The sequence below is a fragment of the Molossus molossus genome, unplaced genomic scaffold, assembly GCF_014108415.1.
Source record: "Molossus molossus isolate mMolMol1 unplaced genomic scaffold, mMolMol1.p scaffold_m16_p_4, whole genome shotgun sequence".
Lineage (NCBI taxonomy): Eukaryota > Metazoa > Chordata > Mammalia > Chiroptera > Molossidae > Molossus > Molossus molossus.
Genome location: NW_023425377.1, coordinates 104,424,128 through 104,442,923, shown reverse-complemented (window position 1 = coordinate 104,442,923; position 18,796 = coordinate 104,424,128). Strand labels below are relative to the sequence as shown.

The 18,796-nt window shown below is 44.1% G+C and overlaps 1 protein-coding gene across 1 annotated transcript in view; it reads left to right on the top strand.

The window, feature by feature from the left end:
* The first annotated feature begins 322 nt into the window (after window positions 1-322).
* Window positions 323-18,796, top strand: part of TRIM2 (tripartite motif containing 2) — a 138,343-nt gene continuing 119,869 nt past the window's right edge. Inside the window, exon 1 of the mRNA XM_036240476.1 lies at window positions 323-474. The gene's annotated coding sequence lies outside the window, so the exon portion shown is untranslated. The remainder of the gene's footprint in view (window positions 475-18,796) is intronic.

The window sequence follows — 18,796 nt, the reverse complement described above, 5'->3', positions numbered from 1 at the left end:
GCAGGTTCGTTAGGTTAACTGGAAACGCACCCGCCTCTTGTTTTGTTTCATAAGCACCGTTGGGACGACTGTCAGATTGAGGCTCGGAGCGAACAGGAAACAACTGAGGTTTCTGGAGAATTCCAAGGTCAAGGTTGGCATTCGAACCTTGCCTGGCGGTCCCTGCAGTCAGTGCAGCTGCGGCGCGGCGGGGGCTGAGGTAGGGTGACTGCGGTTGAACGTGGAAACCGTGGTCCCCAGCCTGTCATCTCTGTGTCTCTGTGGGGAGGAGGGGCTGTCTGACACCGTTATTAAACCTGGCAGCTGCGTTGGTGGCCCCAGGAGCATTTCGAGTGAGCTCGCAGAAAGTGAGGGGCTTTCGGCTGACCGCCCGCTGGTCACTTCTCGCTGCCTGAAGGACGGCTCTGAGCACGTTTCCTTGTCGCTAATGACCGGTGGCGGGGGCAGTGCGCAGCTCCGGGAAACGGCGGAAACGTGAGTACGCGTGGCTCTGCGCCGCTGGCGGCCGGCGGGGCTCCTAAGGCGTCCAGCCCGGTGGCCCGGACGCGGAGGCGGCGCGAGGAGGGGCTGGCGCGTGGGCATCGGGCTGCGGGCGGCCTCGCCACGCACGTCGCCTGCCCTAGTGTGGTTCGCGCCGGCGCGACGAGGAGGCGACAGCCGGCTACTGCAGGAGGGGGTTTGAGCGCTCTGTCTCCAGCACGCGGCTTGGGGACGGGCCCTCTGCTTTGGGGACAGATACACAAAGAACCCGGGGCCTAGGCAGCCGGGGTGGCCCTGCCCGGCCCCAGTTCCTCGGGTCCTTTTTGAGAAAGGGGAGAAGCTGCCCTTTACGGTGGGGTTGAAACAATGAGATTGGTCTGGTGTTTTCCCGTCCGGGGCCTTTGTGCGCTGTGGTCTGTGCTGTGGGAGGGCTGTGCGCCGTCTGTGTTCCTTGGGGATCTCAGAGCCTCTGGGGTTCCGAGTCTCGAGCTCACTCCTTCCTCCCCTTCCGCACAGTGTGTTCTAACAGGGCAGACATTTTATGGAGACCTGACACAGAGCGAAAAGACCTCAGTTCTCTCCTTTCTCCCCAAAGCACGAGTGTGAAGGGGTGTGGTTTTTTCCATCCACTGCTAGAGGAGATCTGGAAGTTCCCATTGGTTTTTATATTTTATTTCTGAACAAGATGTTCAGCTTTACAAAGCTCGCATCACGCGAGGGTCTCTCCATGGTTTATGTATTTGTGGAAAAACCTTAGCTTTTTCCTAGGGGGTCCAAGGAGCGTTTAACAGCCTCGGTCGGCTCCAGAATGTCATGTTCAGTGTGCATTTTCATGTCTATCTGGTTCAGGCCAGAGTGTGTGACACCGAGACGCAGCCAGATCGAAAGCCCGACTCTCGACTTCTCTGAGGCTCAATTTCTTGATTGTCTGGTGCTGGTGGCCACGGGAGGCTGCACCTTCTGCAAGGGGTGGGCCAGAGCTGGGACTCAGGTGATGCTGGGTGTGTGGGCCTTCAACTGGGGGCCAGCTGTTGAAGCTTTCCAGGCCTCGGTTTTGTCATCTGTAAAATGGGTAGAGCAAAATGAGCTCTTACAGAGATGGGCTAAGATTTGTGCTGGTCTTCCTACTCTGTCTTCCTCTAGCAGCTTTTCTGTTATAATCTGACAGTTCCAGGACTGGCTTGATGAGCGCTAGTAGGAAGGGGGAAAAAACCCTGCAAAATAGGAAATTTTAAAATAACAATCCTCAGAAAAAGTTATCAAAATAGCTTAGAAATTGCCTAAAAACACTTTATTCTATTGATTGTACATTAATTTGTAAGGCAAAGAACTAAAACTATTATGAATATGCATATGACCCCACTGATTTTACATATTAGTTATGGCCCTGGGGAAAGGTTGATGTCCCTCTAACTAGAAAATAAGGTGTGATATTTGTGCTTTAATTTTTTCCCAAACCTTGGTTTTCCATCCTGGAGTGTGATTTCTCAGGTTTTTGCAAACGAGTTCTTCACTAATTAAAACCAGCTAATGATTAGGTTAAAAAGAAAGAAATCAAAAAGAAAAAGAAAGCATTGTGAAAAGAAATTAATGTGATTCTGAGAGATTACGTACAACATGATAGAACCAGAAATAAATACCTCTACCGAATTCTACTCTAATAAATGAATGGGTGGAGTATTGTTTCTAATTTTGTCCATCGTACTTTAAAAAGAATGTGGAGAAACTGGAGGAGGGGTTCAGAATGGAGGGTCCAAAATACTTAATGAAACAGAAAGAAGAAAAGTTAAAACAATACCCCCCTCCCCCGGCTGTCTGACATGCTGAGAAGAATGGAATAAAGAAAAGCAGATTTTGATAGAATATGATAAAGAACTTCAAAATGATGAGTGACATGAGCCCCTGAGGAGCTTTAAAAAGAGAATAACTTATCATCTGCCCTTCACGGTCTTGTCTTAGCCATTCTTAAACCTAATGTTAGAGTCACCTGAGGGCTTTCAAACTCTTAGGCCTGGGTCCCTCCCCAGGCCCAGATTCTGACTTATCTGGTCTGAGCGCAGGTATGGGTATTTGGGCAGAGCTCCTGGGGGAAACACTAGGTAGAGAAGCACTGGTTTTGCCTAAGAGACAGTCCATGGCTACAGGGCTAGCAGGGAGCACGCGAGCCCCAGGAGGGCCAGGGGCTAACTGGGTGGGGGTTGTTACCTGTGGGGTCAGCTGTGATCCACACCTGGATGGTAGCCAGCTTTCCCAGATTGGCAACTAATTAGGAGTAAAACCTTTAAAAGTACATTGTGGCCCTGGCCCGTGTGGCTCAGTTGGTTGGAGTGTTGTCCCATGCACCAAAAGGGCACCAGTTAGATTGACAGTCAGGGCACATACTCAGGTTGTGGGTTTGATCCTCAGTCAAGGTATATACAGGAGCAACCCATCGATGTTTCACTCTCTCTCCCCCTCTCCCTTCCATCCTCTCTACAAATCAATAAAAACATATCTATTTTTTAAAAGTATATTGTGCTTGCCAAACAAAACACACCTGTGGAAGCTGGCCCACAGGCCAACCTCAGCACTGGACTTTTCCTGCTCTGTGGGGGAGGAGCAGGGATGGACTTGCTGTTCTCCCAGGGTCTCTTCTAACTCCAGTTCTGCTTTTTGTTTTGTTTGTTTGTTTGTTTGTTTGTTTGTTTGTTTTTTATCCTCACCCGAGGACACTTTTCCATTTTTTGTTCAGATAGAGCGGGAGGGAGAGAGAGGAAGAGAGAGAGAGAGAGAAACATCGATGTGAAGGGACACATCGAGTGGCTGCCACCCGCACGACCAACCAGGGCCGGGGACAAACTGCAACCGAGGTACATGCCCTTAGCGGGAACCGAACCCGGGTCTCTCTGTACCGCAGGCCGACGCTCTAACCGCTGAGCCAAACCGGCCAGGGCTGTTTGTTTGTTTTTTTAATGCTTTCTGTTTAGCTTAAATATTTCTCTGCTTCATTCTTTTTGAAGGCCTATGTCTTTCTGGCTGAGTGTGTACTCCTTGATAGATCTCTCTGGATTATTGAATGAGAAAAATTCTCTAGTTCCCTACCCTTCCCTTGACTGAAAGTTAAGGAGGGTGATCCCTGGACTTTGGTATAGTGACCATGGGCCCCGGAGGTAGGAGGTAACCATACCTGTCTTCTCCCCAATGTGAACCACTCAGAGCTCCCTGCTGGTGTGGTGGAGTTGGGGTGAATGGGGCTTGGAAAGCTTGATCCCTCTATGGGATGCGTGGGAACTGACCCGAAGCCCTTCTGGTGTCTGTTGGGTTGGGAAAGAGGGCGACGTGGATTGGCCATGCATGCAAGCAGCGCTAATGTTGTAGCATGCTTCCAAAAGTCCCCAGTTCCCGCATCTCTTCAGTCTCCCTCCAGCCTTCCCTAAACTGCACAAGCAATGGAAGATAGTGTGTCTCCATGAGCAAGGAGGAGGCATCCAGACCACTCTCCCCAGGTAAGAACTTCTTTGCCAGAGGTAGAGAAGATCAGGAGATCTAAACATGTCACGGCTGGGTTCTCACTGCCTCTGCCCTCTGGGTTAGGGCTGTTGGTATTCTGTTTGGATGTTGGGGACAGGCCAAGTGACAGGAAGGCAGACCGGGGTGGTACCTCTCTCCTTCCCAGTGAGGAGGGATGGAGAGCCTTCCAGGTGACAAGGAGCCAGATGACAGGGACTCACACAGAGGAGATGAGCACATACCCCAGCACCATGAACAGAAGCCAGCTTTCTCAAAGCCACTTTGTTAAGCAAAGTGGCACTGTACATAGATGCAATCAGCATTTCATAGCAGCTGCCCATTTTCACTCCCCGTGGGCTTGGGGTCAGCAAGAAAACCCAGAGTGACTGAACCGATGCCAGGCTCCCTCCACGGTGATGACAACCTCCCGAAGCTGTGGCCCTGCTGTCTCAGTCCTTCTGCCAGCCCCTCAGTTCTCCAAAGTTGAAAAAACAGCACCTGTGATCCGAATAGCTTACTATCAATGAAACAGGAAGGAGAGTTTTGAAGTTAGAATGTGGAAACAGCCCAGAGGAAAGGGAAGGAAATAGGATTTGGCTAGCTGATTGGGTTCTGACTGCCCAAACCTAGAAATGTGTTTCTTAGAGAGGTAGCAGCCACACCAGCCCAAATACTGAGCTGCCAAGGCCCCAGGCTGGGGCAGATATTCTCTACCCTGGTGTAATCTTCTCTCTCCTAATGACTGCATGAAGATGGGGAGATTCTACTGGAATCCTAGATGAACACATTCTATCCCATCAGATTGTGCCACCAGCTGGAGGCCAGCTTCCAGGGACCAGGATGTAAGGTGAGCACTTCTAGACCCGTTCAAGGGTCTGACTCACTTGAGACCACTCTGCAGCCTGTGACTCTGGAATGGCTGTGTGAGATTCCTCCTACTGCAGCTTCCTCGTAGTCACGGGACCAACCTGCACAGTGGCGTCTGGAATCAGCCTCACCTGATGTCTGTCTGTCTTCCTGCCGTAGCCCAGGCTGATTGTGAGATATTGTATCAATTGCCGTGCCCTGTGCCTGGATCAAGTTCTACCCATTTCTGGCTCCATAATGACAGGTTGCCTGTGGAGAATACTGGCCAATGGGCTGTTTACACAGCCAACTTGTATTTTTTCCTTAAGGTAGTTTATCCAGATGCCTCACCATTCTAGAACCTTCCTGTTGGCTCTTTTTGGCAAATTTACTCCTAAGAGAACATCTATTTAAGTGTGTCCAGGGACAGAGAGAGAAGGTAAAACTCAAAACCATTCCTTTGAACTTCTTTAGGATGGTGGTAGAAGAATTAGGGGAAGTCTGATACTGTTTGCTAAAATGTAGCTGTATACTCATGGCTGTTTAATTAATCACTGCCCTGCATGATCTAAGATTCTTGGTATGTGAGGTTAATAAGAATATTAGTAAAGTGCAAAAACAATTCCATTGGAAATTTTGTTTTATTTTAAAGTAGATTGTTCTCATCATCAACCCCAAAAGTAAGTTATCCTTCTAATGCATAGTTATATACAGTAGGCAACAAAAATGCAGGACATTGTATATCTATTAAATAATTACTCTGTTTCTCCCATTAAGTATAAAGAAGGAAGCATATAGCCATTAAAAAGACTAGCTCTTGCCCAGCCGGTGTGGCTCAGTGGAATGAGCATTATCCCATGGACTGAGAGGTCCTGGTTCGATTCCTGGTCAGGGCACATGCCGGGGTTGTGGGCTTGATCCCCAGTAGAGGGCATGTAGGAGGCAGCTGATTAATGTCTCTCTCTCACATGGATGTCTTTCTCTCTTCCCTCCTCTCTCTCTAAAAAATCAATAAAGGCATATTAAAAAATATGTAAATAAATAAAAGACTAGCTCTTGCCATCATGGTTAGAAGAAAGAGTAACAAACAAACAAGAAAAAAGCCACCGGAGGGGTTAATAATGAAGAAAGTGTTGGGTGGCGGCTGGACTGACCAATGCCGAAACGAGGAATACGCGGTCTGTTCTACGCCAGACTGGAAGGCGCACACTGGTGCTGGCAGTATAAGCAGAGTCCTCCACGGTGGCGCCAGGGCTTTGCAGAAAGGTCTGGAACTGGAAAGGTAAGCAGAGAAGGTGGAAATACTTTTCAACTGGAGGCAAACAGCTGAAGCAGTTGCTCAAAAGGCATGGATTTAGCAGCTTCACTTTGATGGTTAATGGGGAGAAAGAAGACAGGCCTTCTTTCTGGAGACAGATGCTTGGATTTGTATCCCAAAGGTGTGTGAGCAATTTGTTTGACACGCAGGGTCTCCGATTTCCCATCTAGAAGTGGGACACCCACTCGTTATTTTAAGGAATACAGAGAATTGACGTAGAGGGCCCAGCATGGTCCATGGCGCACAGACGGTTAACCCGTGATGAGTATTGTTAACAAGACAAGGACCGAAGAGGAGACTCTCCCCAGTTTCAATATCAGAATGAGGATGAAGCCACTGTGGAACCCTTAGGGCATGAAAGTTTTCTTGTACCAGTGACATGAAAAGCCCCCTGAATTTTTACAAATTCCTGTGGGACCATTTGAAACTCTGCTTGGATGTTCTTTTTTTTCTTTTATGTTGGTCTGTAATTCAAACTATCACTTGCACAAGTTAATCAAAATTTAAATACACTCCTCAGTCTGTGAGAAGACCGGCTCCCAGGAGGTTTGTCGGTGAACTGTGTGGTCCATGGTCAGCCCGGTGCTGGCCTCCAACCTTTCTGGACAGCTAATTGGAGCTGCGAGTTTAATGATGTAATAAACTGTGCCTGCCAGTTACTTCTGGGACAGATTAACTTTGTGAAAATGCAGGACTCGAACATTTTTATTAAAGGTAGTATGGGATCACCTCATTTTGGATATATCCCAACAGCCCTTTATTTTTTGCTATTTCAAGCGAAAGTTACAACTTTTCTATGCTTTAGATTTGGCAATGGGTAATGTTTCCATTGTTACATCTCTCTGTTACAACTTTCCAGAACAGTTAAGTGCAATTTTTAGAATATGAGTCAGTTGCAGTCTTCATGCTGTGGTTTTGAAACGTCTTTTTTATGACCCTTCGGAGTGACATTTTCTCCCCACCCTTCTCTTCCCCTCCTTTCCCAATTTCTTTGTTAAACGTAATCACTGGGCTGAGTAAGCTGTGTTATCTGCCCCTCCCCCCTCACCAAGGTTCCCGGAATGAGCATTTCTGAGATAGTCCAGCAGGCATCACTGAGCTCATTAGCTTCCCCAAAGAAAAACAAAACAGTCTTGTATTAGGACTTTTAGAAGATGGTTGTTTTCCAGGCTTTATTTTTTTAAGAGTGGATGGGGAGCTCTGTGCCTCACAAACAATAAGCCCTTCCATTTTTGTTCTTTCATTCACATTTATGTTTTCAAGGAAGGAGAGAGGGACCAGGCACCATCGTCTTGCCAATGTGAATTAACTCTTTACTGGTCAGATTTGGGCCATTTATTTATGGCCCATTCTCTAGTGTTCCGAGTAACAAAGATTTTGTTGTGCTTTGAACTAAACTAGGTCCTTTGTTCCAAAAGCTCAATGCAAAATTTTGAAATGAAGACTGGAATCTTTCCTTTTATATAGAAACGTTTTGCAAGCAAATGTTTATAACCAACCCCTACTGCTTTACAAGCGCAGAGATGGGTCAGAGATACACCGACGCTCCCTGTTAAAAAGCAACCTCAGTTGATTGTGTCCTAGGGGTCAGGCACTGTCCTTGTCCCTGTATCAGCATGATCCTGGGCAGTCCTAGCAGGAATCCTGTGATAAGGTATTGTTGTCCTCATTTTAAGAGGTAAGAAAACCAAAGCTCAGCGAGGTTGAATAAATTCTCCGAGGTCACCAGCTACTAAGAAGCAGGCACAGGAGTTGGACTCAGACTCATCTGACTTCAAAGCCATTGCTCTTTCCAGTATATTCTACACCGAGTATGATGCACAGCAGAATCCCTTGGAATAGTCTGTTCCCCAGTTTGGGTTTCATTAGTGTTCTCAAAGAAGTCTCTCAGACAAGGCCAGTGTGCTTGTAAGTTTTCTTTGTATCTAGTTCTCACAAGCCAACCACTATAAAGCAGGTCCAACAAGTTTCCTAGATGTCTGAATATTGGGCAGTATTCCAAGGTGGTAATTATGTCTGAGACCCACACAAAAAGATAAGTAAGGTTACTCCGTGGACCAGAAGCCAATGAAAACACTGTGTCCTCTGCAGATGGCATTATTAGGGAGTGGAAATTTGTAGTATTTCACTAGAACCTTCCATCCACTGGAAAAAACAGATAAAGCAAGACTGGAAAAACCGAGTGCCTAAGCAAACTTGGTCAGACTTTAATCACGAAGAAGCCCAATGAAGCCTCGCACTCCTAAATGAAATGCATGTGCACGTTCTCTCCGTGTGGGGCCAGCTCGCTCTGGGAGAAACTATTTGTTGTCCGCATAATGGCCACATTCCTAAATCCTCAAGGGTACAGATGGTAACTTTAACTCTTTATCCTGGCACTTAGTTTATTGTTTGGCAGATAGTCCATGTTAAATAAATATTTGTTTGAATGAGTGTATTAGTCATTGTTCTCCAGAGAAAAAGGGCCAAGGAGATGTTTGTTTGTTAGTTTATTATAAAGAATTGGCTCACACAAGGATGGATGTTGGCAAGTTCATCTGCAGGGTGGGACAGCAGGCTGGAGACCCGGAGAGCCAGTGTTCTAGTTCAAAAGGTATCTGGCAGGAAGAATCAATGTTGCAGATGAAGTCCAGAAGCAGTCAACTGGTGGATTTTCTCTTACTTGGGACAGAGTGCATCTTTCTGTTCTATTCAGTTCTTTTTAAAAATATATATATATTTTCATTGATTGTTTTAGAGGGAGAGAGAGAGAAACATCGATGTAAGAGAAACATTGATTGGCTGCCTCCTGCACGCTCCCTACTGGGGACTGAGCCCACAACCTGGGCATGTGCCCTCACCTGGGAATCGAACTGGGACCTCTCAGTCCATGGGATGATGCTCAGTCCTCTGAGCCACACCAGCCAACTGTTCTATTCAGTTCTTCAACTGACTGGATGAGGCTCACCCACGCTGTGGAGGGCAATCTGCTTTCTTCTACCAATTAAAATGTTATAGTCAATCAAAAACATTCTTGCAGGAACATCAGAGTACCCTGGTCCCCAGCCTCCCTTATTCCCACTCTGGAGAATAATGTTTGATTAAATGTCTGGGCACCCTGTGGTCCAATCAAGTGCACACATCAAGTTAAACATTCCAATGACTGAATGAGTGGCTATGAAATGGTAGTTTCTGAACTGAGGCAGAGCAAGAGGGATGGCAGGTGTTGGTGTCAATTATCATCGGCTTCAGTTAAAGTGACCCCTTGCTAATTAGAAAAACTCTTCTTCCCAGTGAGGTAGCCCCACCAGGGCACAGCGTCTGAAACCAGGATGCTACTCTGGATGAACCTTCCTTCGCACACTTGTACCCAAGGGATCGGTTACCACCTGATCGAGTGAATTGAAGAAAGGGGTTGAGACATGTACCATGCTCTCCAGAGTTGGAGGGATGAAAGGGTGTCTTTCTTAGGAGTAATGGTTTTTTGGAAGTAGAATCTTAAAACCTGCAATAACCTAGTTTTTCCAAGAACCTATGAAGAAAATAATCTTTATGCTACCCAAATGCATGTAGCCATAGTTAAGACTACTTTGTTTAGTTGACTTAACACAATTAAGTGGTTTTGGTAAATTTCTGAAACTTTTATGTTATTGATATTCCAAAATTACAACTCACATCATGGACTCTGGGATCCAGTTTTCTAGATTTAAATTTTAACACCTGCTGTGAAGAAGCCTAGGAAATATGTCCCTGCTTTGTGATTTAAGTTGTATTAATTTTTGTTATTTGCGTACAAATCCACTTTATACTGTACTTTTTTAGAGAAAAGGTGTTTGAACAAAAGCGTTATCAAGGGCATTAGCATTTTGCTTACTCAGCGTTGACGTCTCCACAGATTTCCACTCTGTCCAGTTTTCTTTCACCTGACCCAATTTACCTGCACAAGTAAGCTCGCTTCGCCCTGGAAAGTGTTTTCATCGTCTAGTGCTGTTTTAACTTTTACTTATGTAATAAATACATGCACTTAATTTAAAAAACAAAATGATCCTCTTATCAGCTTGTGTGGAAATACAGCAGTCTCATTCTCTCCTACCCTGTCCCCTGTCCTCCGCCCGGAAGTCAGCCCCTTTCAAAGTTCTTAGCTGTTCTTCTGTTACAGTTCCCTGTTTGCAAAAATTATCCTCTTTCTGCTATTTCTTTTATTATTATTCAAATAAGTAATGTATTTATATAGTTAAAAATTAAAAAAAAAAAAAAAGAGATAAAAACAATGAAAAGTCTCCTTCTCACCCTGGCCCCCAGCACCCCTAATTCCCCCTCTGGAGGCAACAGTCTCACCTGCCTCTCATATATCCTTCCTGAGACTTCCTTGCATGTACCTACCCTGCTATTTATTAATCAATTTACATATTATCTATGGACTCTCAGTCACAGTAGATGAGATTTTAGCTTCCTCTTCTACACTCTATTTTCTCTCTTTCCTTCCCTGCAACTCATAGTACAAGTCTTGATTAAATCACTATTTAGGTCTGGCCAGTGTGGCTCAGTGGTTGAGCATTGACCCGTGCACCAAGAAGTCACCGGTTCGATTCCCAGTCAGGGCACATGTTTGTTTGTTTCAGACTTTCTCTTTTTTTCAAATGTCTGGTGACCTTGACAGTCCACACATACTTAAGGGAGAGGCTCTAAAACATTTGACTGCAGTCCTTGTGTGATTGGGGGCTGGGTCATTGGTGGATCTCCCTTGAAGGATGATCTGGCAGTGAGCCAGGTGTTTCTCTGGGAGACCTCAAAAGGCGGTGTTGGGAGGATTTTTCTTTAGTGGGGACATTTAGTTTTTTCTAAGACTAAGAAGTCTCCTAAGAATACGTCTGCTTTGGGTGGATAAAATTTATTTCTACCATTCTGGGAGCATGAAAGGGGACAGAATCTGGAATGCCTACATTCAGTATACAGTATAAAGTATACAGACTTCACCTGAACCTCCAGCTCTGTCTGCTGTGCTTCTGCCTCCCAGGAGTCTGTCTGGTGACCTCAGATTAAATGTCTCCTATGCAGTAGAGGCTGTTATTTATTTATTTATTTATTTATTTATTTATTTATTTATTTATTTTAGCTTTTACCTAACCACAGAGCTGGGTATGTGAGGTGGAATCAGCCATAGAGTAATATCAAGAATTTGGACTCTGCAGTCAGAATGTTTGGGTTCAAATCTTGGCTCCACGAGTTACGGAGCTATCTGACCTCCCCGTCAAGTTCCCTAAGCTCTGCAGTTGGTAACTGTGCTAAAGGTGAACAGTAAATGCCCAGAGATGAAAAGAGCACATTTGGATTTTATTTCTCTTTAACCTGGGCTATTTTGTATTTTTTAAATGCTTTCTTTTATAACACACAACCAAACCAATGAAAGCACAAGGGAATACAATTGCACACATGCTCTTTCTGCAAAGACGGCATGGCATTTCCCACTGAAGCAATTCATTGTTCACAGAATTTGGCAATAAGAAAAGGGGGAAAAATATCTCTAAACAAATAGGCCATTGAAAATATATGCCATGACATAAGAATGATGCAGTGGCAAATTGCAATGTGGAAAGAAGTCCTGAATGAAAAGTTTGTTACAAAAGGATCAAAAGCTGTGCAACAAAATGACAAAGAAACAATGTTTATTTTGAAATCTTACTCAGTTTTTATGTTTGACTTTACCCTTGGAGTATTTATTTGTTTCCAGTTCACTGCCGTACTGAGAATTAACATGGATATTTCTCAGCTCTCGAATTCCCTTTGCCTCTAGGACAAGTAAAAGATTGTGGGGTATGGAGAACCCTACATCTCCCATAATAAGAAAGGAAGGGGAGGAGCAACTCCCCAGAGAAAAGTGCAGGAGAGGAGAGGTGCAGACACACTGTGGTCAAACCTTCGCAAAGAACACAATTGAGGGAGAAGGAGACACGCCCCAGGTTCTGTCCGCAAATAGACCCAGGTTTGCAGGAGCTCTTCAAAGTGGTCCTAAGTCCCTCCACCCAAAATTTCTCTCCTGAAGATTTTCTAGCTCAGAAACAGAGAAAATGATAAAATATGCAAATGTTTGAATAATATAAAATATAAAAACGTACTTTCCAAGGCTCATTTGCCAATTTTCTCCTCATTTTCTTAAATTCGTGATTTATCTGTTGTGACTTAAAAAAAAAAAAAAAACAAACAAACAAACAGGGAAAATATAACCAGCTACATATATAAAGAAAACATTTTAAGTAGGAAAAATTTGCCAACCTATGTGTACAAGGATGGCTTTTTTTTTTTTGCATTTGTATATAATATTAATTTACCTACATTAGGGGACTAGTTATATAAAGTAAACTACATCCATCAAACAGCATACTCTGCAAACACACACCCAAAAATGGGCTTATAGAACTAAATGTTTCCATAAGAAGGCTTTCCCGTGATATGTTATTTGTAGGAAGGTAAAATAAATTACAAATTACCATGCATTATTTTGTTTCAGTAAACACTGTTAATAACATGTTTGTTTATAAAACCATCTGGCATAATGCTAAGTTGTTAAGCAATCATTTCTCCCTGGTAGGTATAGATGATAATTGAATTTCCACAAAGAGTGTTTACTGCTTTTGAATGTAAGAAAAAACTACATATCAAGTGACTGAAGGCAGGCAGTGAAAACATAGAGTTGGAAGAAAATGACCCGAATAATACACACGTGGGATAATCATGACTGAGATTAAAACTGTAGAGACTGTCTTTGAAATAACTCAAAATGTTAACTTTCCATTTTCTCAAATGAAACCAGTGGAATAGGCTTAAAAATATAAAATGTTGCTTAAATTAGAAAGTATGGTCATAAATAGTGGTTGATTTAACTGCATTGTTTAAAAGTCTTTAAAATGCATTCTCCAAGTGTTGATGTTTTTTCAACTTTAATCTAGCATTTATTTAAAATTCTTTAAAAGAGTTTTACTTGATAGGAATTCTGTAGTAGTGGAGGCCTTGTTCTCCTTAGGAAATCAATCTATACTGCAGAGCAGAGAGGTTGGTATTTATGACACAGTTGGGGTCAATGTATCAGGCAGATTCTAAAAGAAATGTATCGTGTAACTGGCATGCGTCAGAAAACAATGGACTCACATACCACACTTTAATGCACAGATTTAACATATCTTCTTTGCTTTATTTAATTAACCTTATACTTGTTATCTGGGAGGTCAGAGTCTTAATTATCAGAACATTCCAACAATAACTGTGTAATACGTCCTGCTTGTTACACTCTGCTGTAGTATATGAATTTTGGTTTGATTTTACCTGATTGTTCGAGGTAGCATTTTTTTTCCCCTGTCAGTTTTCTGGTGTGATTCCAGTTTTATAAATGCATACAAATTTATATTATGTGTGTGTGTTGAGTATGTATGAGTGTCTATGTAGTTGTAGGACATTTTATTCAGAAAGATATTCCTAAACCATAGCATATATAAGGATTCTAGCATTGATAAAGCTTCCCCATGATCCTTCGCCAAAACTTTGACAAAAAGCATGAACTTTGTGAACTATTTCTTCAGCCTCCTATGCAGTCTGTAATTGGAATGGGTTTGAAGTTCTGGTTGCTCAGTGTCTGTGTATGGCATCTGTCCACGCCTAACTATGGTGCACGAGTGAGCCGTGCATGGCCCCCTTCAGCACAGCATTTGTGGCTCTCAAGGTGGCATCCACAGGGTCAGGCACATTCTAGCTCCACCTCCCTCCACAAGACAGATGTGCGCTGTGTGGCCGACTGTCCGTGGACTCACCAGTGGCGCCTGCAGCTGGGATGAGGATGATACATTCCAGTCCAATGCATAACAAGATGCATGCTGCAGTGAATGCCCCGACTGTTGGGCTCACAGTGCTAGCTTTTTGACTAAAGGAAGAGAGAGAGGAGGAAGGAGGGGGGAAGAAGGGGAGGAGGAGACAAAACAAGACAAGGCGTAATCAAGTCTGGGGATAAAGTAATTTTTATTTCAAGTAAAACATTCAAATTAATTCACATTAATGTCTTAATCACCATCACTGTTACCACCATTTAGGAGAAATGAGAATAGAGTTCCCAATTTATGACGGTTTGACTTACCGATTTTCAACTTGGGGGTTGTATGAAAGCAATATGCATTCAGTAGAAACCATACTATGAATGTTGATCTTTTCCCAGCTGATGATATTCGGTAGATACACTCCCTCTCTCACGATGCTGGGCAGTGGCAGGGAGCCCCAGCTCCCAGCAGCCACGTGATCACCAGGGTAAACAACTCTGTTGCCAGTGTTTTTTTGGATATTGTGCCTTGAGCACATTTAAGGCAGGCTAGGCTGAGCTCTGATGTTTGGTAGGTTAGGTGCAGTAAATCTGTTTTTGACTTGTAACAGTTTAAAATTATGATGGGTTTACAGGGACATAAGTGAGTCAAGGAGCATCTGTACAATTTAAAAATCATGCCCAGCTGGTGTGGCTCAGTGGTTGAGCGTTGACCTATGCACGATAGGTCGCCGGTTCAATTCCTGGTCAGGGCACATGCCCTGGTTGTGGGCCAGATCCCCAGTGGGGGGCACGCAGGAGGTGACCAGTTGATCTTCTCTCTCATCGATGTTTCTATCTCTCTCTCCCTCTCCCTTCCTCTCTCTCTAAAAATCAAAAGAACCCTGGCTGGTTTGGCTCAGCGGTTAGAGCGTCCACCTGCGGTCCGGAGAGACCCGGGTTCGGTTCCCGCTAAGGGCATGTACCTCGGTTGTGGTTTGTCCCCGGCCCTGGTTGGTCGTGCGGGTGGCAGCCACTTGATGTGTCCCTTTCACATCGATGTTTCCCTCTCTCTCTCTTCCTCTCTCTCCCTCCCACTCTGTCTGTACAAAAAATGGAAAAATATCCTCGGATGAGGATAAAAAATAATAATAATAAAAGAAAAAGAAAAAAATTTAAATAAAAAATTAAAAATCAATCAGTAGGATTGCCTGGTATTTCTTGAGCACCAGGAATGGCATGTTTAACTCAACCCCAGCCTGGTGGAGGAACCGAGTGGGTGAGAAGGGGGTAGTGTTGGGGGGAGTTAGTTGCAAAACATTTAGTGCGTAGGTGCTTTGTGTTAATCCTGCAATCCTGTCACAACAATCACCAAACACAAGTCAGCACCACACATCTGCTTCTTTGGGTCTTGATCATATCACCCACATGCTACATTGTAGGCAAGCTCTGGAGCCTTCACGCTTCTTGGGAAATTTGGTGGGAATCAGGGTGGGCCTGGAAAAGCTATTCAGAGTTCTGCGTATGATGCACAGATTGAGCCCTACACAAGGAGCCCAGGCCAGAGCAAAAGGGGCTGTCCCTCTGCTCACCAAGCCCTTCACCCTTGTTTGGAGCCAAACCAGCCCGGAAAAGAACTGCCTCCTTCTAATGGCACAAAGGGCCACCGCTGGGCTGCTTCTAACCAGGAAAGAGCATGAGCTGTTATTATTGATTCGTTATCAATAGGCTGGGCCTATTATTATCTTACTTAATGCTCACAACCAGCCCACAAAGGGAGTCCTACCATTAGCTGCTTTTTATAAATGAGAAGCTGGAGGTTTAGAAAAGGTAATGAGCTCCCCAAGATCGCCTGGTGAGCGAAGGGGGTAGCCAGCTTTAGAACCGAGGCTGTCGGCCTACGAGTGAGCATATCCAGTACCTGGGAAGGGTCAGGGTTTTCCATGCCCAAGTGGTCAGATCCTAGGTGTATTTGTCTAATGTAGCTCTGGACCCCTCATAGCTCCTATCACCATGCTACCAACAGAGTGGAGTCCCAATAAATATGCATTGAATTAACTAATGAGAAAAGAATGGTACATTCTAGTTCAAGAGTTGGAGATTGTGGTTTTAGTAACTTTTAAATATTTTTCTTTTGGAGGATTTCAAGGTTACACAAAAGTAGAAAAAAATAGCATAACAAACCTCAATGAACCCACCAGGTTCATCCATTATCAACATTTTTGCCAACCTTGCCCCTTTCTCCCCAACTGTTTTGCTGGGTTTTGTTTTTCCCGTTGTATTGGAAAGAAAGATATGTCATTTCCCAGGTATATTATTCCCCTCTAAATACTTTAATTGCATAATTAACATATAAGGACTTACACACACACACACACAAAAAAAAAAAACATAACCACTATGCAATCATCATACTTAACAACATAACAATATTTTTTTTTAAACAATGCACTTAAAAACTTTATTTATTTATTTATTTATTTTAGAGAGGGAGAGAGAGAGAAAAATATCAATGAGCAAGAACATCAATTGGTCACCTCCTGCATGCTCCCCACTGGGGATCAGGCCCACAACCCAAGCATGTGTCCTGACACGGAATTGAACTGACAACCTCCTGGTGCATGGGTCAACACTCAACCACTGAGCCACACTGGCCGGACTAAATAATAATTTTTTTTAATCCTCACCCGAGGGCATTTTTCCATTTTTTGTTCGGATAAAGTGGGAAGGAGAGAGAGGAAGAGAGAGAGAAACATCAATGTGAAAGGGACACATCGAGCGGCTGCCTCCCGCAGGGCTCAGCCAGGGCTGGGGACAAACTGCAACCGAGGTACATGCCCTTAGTGGGAACTGAACCCGGGTCTCTCTGGACTGCAGGCTGACACTCTAACCACTGAATCAAACTGGCCAGGGCTAAGTAATAATTTTTAAATTTCAGGTAATACTTACTCCATGCTCAAACTGAGTGTCTCAAAAGAATCTTTTTATAGTTAATTTGCGGAACCAGAATGGAAATCATGTGCACACTGCATTTGGTGTGTCTTTTACATATTTGTTCTCTTATAGTCCCCCCAACCACCACCACCCCCCTTTTTTTGAGAAACCGGGGAATTTGTCCATAAAATGGTTTTTAACGGACTCTGGAGCAAGTTGGTGATGCCCAATTTTCAGGAGCTCTTCACCCCCGATATCCTCTGGGATGCGGGCTGCATTGATGGGATTCTGGATTGCATCATAATTGTTCCTTCCATGCACAAATGTGTATGGAATGCATGCTGTGTGCCCACCCTGTGTCCAATGCAGGAGATACAGCGTCTTGGGTCTTGCTGTAAAAAACAGATAAGAGGAAAATTAACTCTCAAGGATGAATAAATCATATCTCCTAAGTCACCTTTATCAAATGCATTCATGATATTGATTAACCGTGTATCTGAACAAAACGTCAACAACCCTTTAATGGCTGATTACATTCAGGAGGCTTAAATAATCTACGTTCTCACCACTTGGTCAACTGCCCATGCACTTTTTCCCCTGTGTGTTGATTCCATCAGGCAGTTAGAAATGCCGGGCACAGTAGAGAGTTCTCCACTCTGCTGCGTAGGTGAGAATTTCTAACACCACCAGACCAATGGCCTCCCTGTGGCAGGACAGGGAGGAATCCTGGAAGCAGGATTGGGAATAATGGGATGGAGGCTGGATGTATGGTAGATCTGGGAACATGGCTGGGAGGCTGCTGCATTCACAGGCCTTAAATTGAGCTTGACTGCAGGAGAATTCATGAATTTTGAAGCATAAAATATAGAGTGGCAATAAGCTAGACATACAAATAATATTTCTTTTTTTAGTTAAGAATTATTTATTTATATATTTGAGAGAGAGGGAGGGAGAAACATCCCTTTGTTGTTCCACTCATTCATGCATTCATTGGTTGTTTCTTGTATGTGCCCTGACCAGGGATCAACTCACAACCTTGGTGTATTGGGAATGTTCTAACCAACTGAGCTACCCGGTCAGGGCCCAATAGTTCTTCTTTTTTATTTGGACTTTTATTTTTTTCTCTCTCTTTCTTTTTTGCTTTTTAAAGAAATACTCCCTTTAAAATGATTATCTGAGACATGACAACCGAGTGTTTTTAAAGGGCTGTTTAGAAAATCAATACCTTATTTGCAGCAGTGTCACAGAAAGGCTGGGTGCCGGGGGCTGTGGGTGGAGACCCCAGGACATGGAGCCCTGCAGCTCCCCCAGGGACCGAGTGCAGCTGCTCTGCGTTTAGGAGGGAATAACCTGTAACGGTAGGACTTTTACAGCCAGATCTATAAAGCTTCACTGGACACACATCGAAGCCCTGGAGTTCTCTTCCAAACTGCGTCAGATTCTCAGAGTACTAAACTGAGTTTTATTTTAGCTGGTGAGGAGATGAGGACAGGGATTTCACTTTTCATTTGAAACCTGCAGTAAATAAAATAGATCTGCTTTCTCTTCAGACAGCCAACTGATAACACTGTAACCTTGTCTCTACGATGCGAACTAAACAAGAGGAATACGTTGCCTGCAGAAAATTAACAACCCCAGTAACTCCATGCTTTCTTGGTATATTTTTAATAATTTCACTCATTAGTAATGTAAGGTTTTCATTTAGGAAGCTCATGGCACATTTCACATGCCATCTCATTAATTTTTATCATACCCCCAGGATGTGGGTATTGTTATTCTTACCAGGGAAATGAAGGCTCTAGACTCCCTCGGGTCATGCAGCTACTCAGAGCATGGCCAGAAGCAGAGGCAAGAGCTCCCGGTCCCACGTCTGAGCTGTCAGAACACACAGCCTTTGAATGGCAAGTTTTTAGTGTTGCAATCTTACTCAGAAATATTTAAAAAATAGTCCTTTGGGAAAAATACTAACC